Genomic DNA, 8,333 nt, shown 5'->3' on the forward strand with positions numbered 1-8,333 from the left:
GCACTTACTTTACCAAATTCCATCCTGTTTATCGGCATAATTTTCCAAATATGCCAGCTACTTCAATACTAATTACTAAATTTTCCAACTGTGCCTTCTTTGTTGGCTCGACATATCCTAAAAAGACAAATTTACATTAAACAATAGAAATCGCAAAAATTAGCAAATAAAATACTTGCTTTGTTTTGTTTTGTTGTCAAATTTCTGAGAAATGTGAATTCACCACGATGCGATACAGAAAGAACAAGGACCAGGGATGTAATTTTAAGTAAATCTATTATTCAGTGGCAAGGCGCAGAGCGTTCGGGGCAGCAATATTAATTTGTATCAAATATAACATTAAACGGTGGTTCTAATACATTTTTTGATATTATTAACCAGAGTACATACATTATATGGTATTTCTTTCAAAATTAATGTACTATATGAACTTTTTTTTCAAATATTTCTTAAGTTTCTTTCATGAGTGCTGAAAAGCAACCATGCGTGTAAGAAATTGTGTGCTACCTAAAATTTCACCTCTGGAAACTTTATCCCCATAAAGGACTTCACCACAGTTTTTTTACTGGATATACTGAGATGCAAACAATGCATCGATAATTTCAAAACATCGATGTTTCGTCCAAGTATATCGATGTTTTACTGGACCATACATCGACTACAAAAGTGAAAAACATCGACATCGTTCACTCAACCTGATACCACATAAAACTTTTGCTTCGCTTTACGTGACAGCTTCGCATTGTATTAACATGCACAAATAGGGATAAAACGATACAAGTAAATTCAAGTATATACTTGATACTTTTCATCCGATACCAAGTAATTTTGGTATCGATACTTTTGAACCGAGTACTGAGTAGGTATCGGAAGAATGTACTTGTATCGAAACCCGATTCAGTGCCTATTTTATTCCCGGACTTTTATTTTTTAATCTAACTATTATTGTGAATATCTAAACATTTTTTGAAGCGTAGTTGCCAGCGAAAAGAAAGTCCTACAAAGAAAGACCTATTAAAATATCGGTAGCTTTAAGTGAAAAGTTGCTAAGTCCACTTTTTGTGAAATCTCATATTTGGATATAGGAAGCAAGGTAAAGTGCTTGTTTTATTTCTTCCCGTTTATATTCAATTAAAGGTAGGGTTGCCAGATTTTGAAACGGAGAAAGGAGTACATTTATATTTTCGATAGAAAAGAAGCAGTACATGACATAAAAAAGGAGTAAATTTTTTTTTCTGCAATTTATTGTTACAAATTACCATAAATTAGGTACAAACAAACAAAGATATCTTAGAAATCTTTTTCAAAGCAACAATAAGTGTGAAAAATAAATAACTATATTGGTTGGCTTTCCAATAGGGACGATTGTTAAAGAAATGGGCGCGTATTCATAGTCCAGCAACTAAGTCGAAACTAACAAAGTTGCAACTTAAATTTAAGTACCAACTTAAAATTTATTTCTATTCATAGTCGCATTTCAGACTTCTACTAAGTAGTTTCGACTTAGTTTACGATATAGCAAAACGAGGGTGAAAATGTATCGATTTTTCTTTACGATGTTTTGGAAAAATTACATTTTTATTAAATAATGTCAAGTTTGATCATCCGTTTATGTAATTTTTATTTTCATTGCATGATTATGCAAAAGAATAAGGTATCATTTTCTTGTTAATTGTGTGAAATAGCCAGAACAACCGCAGTGATGTGAAGTCGATGTTTATCGAAAGCATGCTGTGAAACATACAAATAGTAGATATCTAAATGTTATGCACAAATTTACTTTAAAAGAACTTGCGTGAAACTGACTTATTATTTGAGAATTTATCTAAATTATTCCAATTATAAAATTGTGATGTAGCTTTATTCGAATTGTAATACGCATTTAATTTCATCTTCCGATTAAAATGGATCGATCTTTGTAAATTTTAATTGGAGATTATTCAATATTATCAAAATCACCCTCTACCAACTTAATTTTTACATATTTCCGTTTTCCCTTAATTTAATAAAATACTTCTCCCTAGAAAAGTCGAAACTAAGGCGACTATGAATAGCTTTAGTTGTGACTTAGAATAGTTTCGACTTAGTTGAATACTAAATATTTGTATGAATATGCGCCATGGTGATCTTTTTGGAGAGGGCATGAACCGCCATTGACAAAAATGTTGCTCCCGTCCACCTAGGGCCCCTGCGGACCCCTTAGAAAAATTGCCAAAAGTCACAATTTTCATTTGCGTCCACAGTATTTTTCCGTAGAATTCAGTTCTCAATGACCGCCCTTATAGGAAAGTTTCCCCAACTAAAAAACTAAAAACTACAAAAGAATTCCAGACTCTTCCTGAATGTATGACCATTTTTTTAATTTAAGCCGTATAATTAATTTAATATTTTTCTGATTATTATACCCGAGCGCCCTGCCCCTAAGGCTATGCTTACACCTTTTCACGATCACACTTAACTTTAGTTACTAAGTAGTGTTTGCCACAATATGAATGGCAAAGTACAGCGCGCAAAATAATAACTGTCGCACAGGTTTTTTGAAAAATAAAAGGGTTCTTTATAGATTTTGTGTTTTTTGTTTGTTAACTTTGTGTTGTAGTTGCTAGTTAAGGTTACATTTTACTTTAATTTTATTAATTGGTTTTAAAATTTGAATCCTATTTTGCATTTGCCAGCTTTGGGAGATAAGTACATGCGGCACGAACCTCTTTTTCAGGTTTCGAGTCTTTTCGATTGCTGAGTATGAGGCCTTATGTTGGACAAAAGACGGAGTATAAAGGACCCAAATGGGGGAAATTAGCCTATGGTTACAGAAGATATGTAATAAAGTAACCGACGAAGACTTGCGCTTTTCTCCCAAAGTGTTTACCGCCGGTAAACCCAAATGAAGGTTAAAATTTAAAAACAAATTAATAAAATTGAAGTAAAATCTGTGGATAATTAACAATAAACTACTTTTTCGCAAAATCTATAAAGAAGTACAAAGCTAATAAAGGAGTTTATTTCCAGATATTTTTTTTTGGGAGTACAATGGAGTACATTGCAATAAAAAGGAATACGTTTACTTCCAAAAGCAGTCCGTCTGGCAACCCTAATTAAAGGCAAATTTACTAAGTCTGAAAGAGGCACAGAAAAATCGATAGGCTCACAAAAAACTCGAAATCTTTTCATTTGCAACGGAACATTCTGCAAAATTCTTAAAGGAATTGGTTTAAAAAATTTTTTTTTGTCCCCTGTAAATTTTCTAAAAATGAACTTGGCAACTTTTCACTCTAAAAATTATCAACATGATTACTACTTTCAGAAATAGACCAGTGTTACTCTGCCAAACTTCTGTTGAACAGTGTTATATTACAGATGACTTTTATTAATTAATTCAATTGTATGAAATAAATTATAAAATAACTGTTCCAAAAATTTATAATATTCTTATTTTTGTCTAAAACTTATTGTAAATATCAATTTTGAGTGAATAATCTCCAGTAGTTACTAAAATATCGCAGTTTTCGTATTTCTGAAAATTACCGTTATATGGGAAGTGGGCGTGGTTACAGTCCGATTTCGCCCATTTTCAATACCAACCTACCTTGGATTAACGGAAACCTACATACCAAATTTCGTTGAGATATCTCAATTTTTGCTCGAGTTATCGTGAATTGGGGAGTTTGATACTAAAATACAAATAGATGGGCGTCTGTTTCCAATACGAATTTGCGTTATTTCCGATAGCTTGTCAAGCCATCGCCTTCTTATTGGAACAGATTTTCTGGAGAAGAGGAACTTTCATGCGAAGAAAGGGCTCATTTGCATTGATGCAGACGAAGATGACGAGGTAGCTGAAATTATGCAAATCAATTTATGCGAAGAGGATAGTAAAGAAGGGATGAGATTGTCTTACATCGAGAACGACGACATGAAGGCGGAGGTTCGAAAGCTAGTTACCGAGTATCAGCCTAGAAAGAGGATCGAAACGACGGTTAGCATGAGGCTTGTGCTCAAGGACAATGAGCCCGTGTATCAAAAGGCGAGGCGACTGTCGCCTCTTGAAAGAGATATAGTCAACAAGCAGGTTGCGGAGTGGGATGGCCAGGGAATAGTTAGACCATCTTCATCCGACTACGCCAATCCCGTGGTACTTACCAAAAAGAAGAATGGTTCACATCGGCTTTGTGTCGATTACAGGCTTTTAAACAGAAAAATCGTTAGGGATCGATTCTCGCTGCCCTTGATCGAAGATCAGCTAGATCGACTCCAGGGCGCAAAGATGTTCAGTACCTTGGACCTGAGGAATGGGTTCTTCCATGTAAGGGTCGAAGACGCTAGCGTAAAATACACCACCTTCGTTGTGCCAGATGGGCAGTTTGGGTTTTTGCGCGTGCCGTTTGGACTCTGCAACTCTCCACCGGTGTTCCAGAGGTATATAAACGCTGTTTTTCGTGACGCCATCCGTGAGGGAATCGTGCTGACATACATGGATGACCTAATAGTCATCTCTGCGGACTACGTCGACGGTTTAGAGCGGCTGAAACGAGTGTTAGGCATTGCATCGAAAGCAGGACTCGATATCAATCTGGAGAAATGCCAGTTTCTTACAAGACGCGTCGAGTTTTTGGGCCACATCATTGAAGACGGAATGGTGAAGCCGTCTGAGACGAAGATCGAAGCCGTAAAGCATTTTCCTAAGCCAGCAAATGTTCGACAAGTACAAGCCTTCCTAGGCTTAACAGTCTACTTTAGAAAGTTTATTACAGACTATTCACGAATAGCGCGTCCCCTATCCAATCTGTTGAGAACAAATGTTACTTTTAAATTCGATGATGCTGAGGTGCATGCTATGGATGAACTGAAGACGTACTTGACCAGCCGACTAGTACTAAGCCTATATAGAACAGGAGCTAGGACTGAACTTCACACGGACGCCTCTAAAGACGGGTATGGAGCGATACTATTGCATGAAGTTGCGGACGACGGACTGATGCATCCAATATATTTTGCCAGCGGTAAGACGACTCAAGCGGAGGAAAAGTATCCAAGTTACGAGCTGGAGGTTTTGGCTATCGTCCGTTCATTGCGCAGGTTCCGGGTGTATCTATTGGGCATTCCATTTAAAATAGTCACCGATTGCAAAGCGTTCACGATGACCAAGGAGAAGAGAGATTTGTGCGTTAGGGTGGCACGTTGGGCACTATTGCTTGAAGAATTTCAATACGCCATCGAGCATAGACCGGGACGCAGTCTGAAGCACGTCGACGCACTGAGTCGCTATCCACTCTCGTCATGTTTGGTGGTTACAGCAGACGAGGACAGCCTTACAAAGAGGCTAAAAAAACTTCAACGTGAAAACGACGAATTGAGTGAAAAAATTGCACTAGCTGAGAACGGCGTTCATGATGGTTATAGCATTTGGCGTGGACTTTTGTATAAGGACGTAGGCGATGAATCGCGTATCGTTGTTCCAAGATCGATGCATCGAAGATGTCTACTGGATGCCAGGTCTACGACAGAAAATCAAGAAAGTAATTCAAAGCTGTTTATCTTGCATCTTAGCAGAGCGGAAAGCCGGTAAATCGGAAGGATTCCTCCATCCAAGAGACAAGGGAAGCTACCCTTTTCACACGTTCCATGCGGACCACTTGGGTCCGCTGCCATCGACAAGAAAATCATATCGCCACATCTTTGCTGTCATCGACGCTTTCACAAAATTTGTTCGGTTATATGCGACTAGGTCAACAACAGCGGCGGAGGTCATCGCGCGGCTACGGAAATAAGCATATGCATTTACCAATCCAAGACGCATTGTTAGTGACCGCGGCACCGCTTTCACTTCGAAAGAGTTCGCGGAATATTGCCGTGATGAGGCATTAGTCACGTGTTAACAACGACGGGCATCCCGAGAGCTAACGGCCAAATAGAGAGGGTAAACCGGTCATTAATCCCACTCCTTACAAAGTTATCTGCCCCGGAACCCGACGAATGGCATCGCCATCTCGAAGTTGCCCAGCGTCTTCTTAATACAACGGCGCACCGAAGTACAGCGGCTACACCGTTTAGACTCCTTTTTGGGGTTGACGCACAATTTAAAGAAGATCAGCAGTTAGTGGATCTACTGGAAAGCGAATCCATCACCTCATTTGATGAGGAGCGAAATGACCTGCGACGTCATGCCCACGAGGAGATCCTGCAGACGCAGGAAGAGAACTGAGCCAATAAGAAGAGAAAGAAAGCATGGATTTACAAAGAGGAAGACATGGTTGCCATACGTCGGACACAGCAAGCACCAGGTTCGAAGTTCACTCATAAGTTTTTGGGACCCTACCAGGCATTGAAATGTTTACCGAACGATCGTTATGTGGTACGTCGTGTCGGAAACGGCGAAGGCCCCAAGCAGACATCCACGGCAGCAGACTCGATGAAACTATGGGTTTGCGACGATGACGAATGTCTCTATGGTATCGACGATAATGGCATCGACGAGCCCAGCTATAGGCATAACGAACATAGACTTTTTCAATATATACTGGCTATGTAAGTAGAATCATGTTTGCGTAAAATGGTCTTCCTAGGTGGTGCCAAGGTCGAGGTATTTCGAAAAACCGTATTTATGGTCCGATTTGGTTCGAATTTGGCGTATGTATTTGAAACATAATAAATCATAGATTTCCAACACCCTGACCCTGAATTGGCGCTGAAGTCAAAATATAAAGTATATTCGACGCAAAATACATGTTTTATTTGCGTTAAAGATTCATCTAAAAGCAATACTAACAAAAATAAAACGATGGAAATTTATGTCACGTGACGCTACGTCACGTCACGTTTCACACTTGGGGCTGTAAAGGAAAATTTAAACAATTTGCACTAATTCAAAAAACTCTAAAAACAACTAGAATGGCTTCAAATCATATTAAAATAAGTTTCATGAAAATAGCCATCCACAATTCGCAGAGTTTTGCGATTTTGTAAGAAAAGAAAAAATCAAATTCCATTTTTTGTCACGTAACGACACTCTCTTTAAATGCTTATATTTTAGGACCAAGCTGTTCGACTGATTTTATTTTTCGGTTAAATTTAGAGCTAATTATGTGCTATACAATGGCCCAAAAAAGTTAAAGAAAACAAATGGTATTCCTTTTTTGTATCACATTGAAACGTACGACTGTCAGGTATGCGACGTATGGAAATACCCATATACGATTACGATTACTTTAATTGTAATCATATTTTTTACCATTATGATTATAATAATTGTATTCTTAAAAATTTAAGGACCAAGATGGGAAATGTTTAGTTATTTGCCTTACGTTTTTGGGGTGGGGCGGAGGGGGAGGGGCGTGGCTCCGTAACCCCTGCCCACCATTTGAAAGGGGACAGTCCCACTTTACGAAAAGCCGCACCCCGCCCCTTCCGGGGCCCTCTCACAGACAATCACGGAACCGTTTGAAAATGGGCGAAAAACGGCATTACGGGTGGGGTTTTTAAATAAAATAAATTTTCCCAAGGTCGTTATCAGGCGAAAGAAGTGAGGCTGAACACTTTTCGCAGAGAACACTTATAGCCCTTACCAAATAGAATTCTCCTTTTGGTGTGCACCAACTTGTAGCCTTGGAAAAGGATAAGGTAACTAGAATTTCCTTTCTGTGTGGTAAACCTGGGGCTGCCGCCCCAGTGATGTCTATTATGTCTATAATCAGGACTAAGACACCTATCGATCCCAATATAAATTTTTCCAATCAGAGAAATGAACGTATTCTGCACTTATACTATTGCCCTGGAAAGGTTTATATTTTTAATGCTTACTGGGTTATATAGTATCTTCTTTTGTCTCTTATTCTTTTGCATATTTTGGAGTTTGACGGCTGAACTCCGCCATTTAATTTGCATATGCAACCAAAGTAAGACGCGTGATTTTGAGGTGTTTTTATTTAATGAATTGTGATTAATTGGTTAATATTAAAGTCATAAAGAAGGTTATAACCAGGGAACGGATTTTATGGAAATTGCCTTTTTTTCTGCTAACGAGATAGAGCATATTCGATTAAGAATGTCCACGATTTAGCTTTCTCTGATTCCATATATACACATTTGATGTTGCCTTTTTTTGCCTTTTTTAAGATATTTGCCTTTTTTTGCCTTTTCTACCTTTAAAAAAATTATTATAGCATTTACAATTTTTTTTTAAGATTAAAAAATATACACATTGCCCATGCGGCTTATAGAAGCGCAGAGACCTCTTGCCAATTTGGTGTTGGAAAAATTCAAGGCCGTTTTCTCAGCTAACGAAGGCTTGGAGACAATAAGGGGTGTGGATAAAATTGTAAAGGGCGAGGAAAACG

The 8,333-nt window shown here is 38.2% G+C and overlaps 1 long non-coding RNA gene across 1 annotated transcript; it reads right to left on the minus strand.

The window, feature by feature from the left end:
• Window positions 1-31: 31 nt before the first annotated feature.
• Window positions 32-212, minus strand: LOC108366378 (uncharacterized). The gene is made up of 2 exons (XR_001848075.1): window positions 176-212; window positions 32-117 (listed from the first exon to the last, which is right to left on the minus strand). It is a non-coding gene; the product is annotated as an uncharacterized LOC108366378 (long non-coding RNA).
• Window positions 213-8,333: the final 8,121 nt, after the last annotated feature.

This window comes from Rhagoletis zephyria, unplaced genomic scaffold, assembly GCF_001687245.7.
Source record: "Rhagoletis zephyria isolate East Lansing unplaced genomic scaffold, Rhagoletis_zephyria_1.1 Rzeph_scaffold_02247, whole genome shotgun sequence".
Lineage (NCBI taxonomy): Eukaryota > Metazoa > Arthropoda > Insecta > Diptera > Tephritidae > Rhagoletis > Rhagoletis zephyria.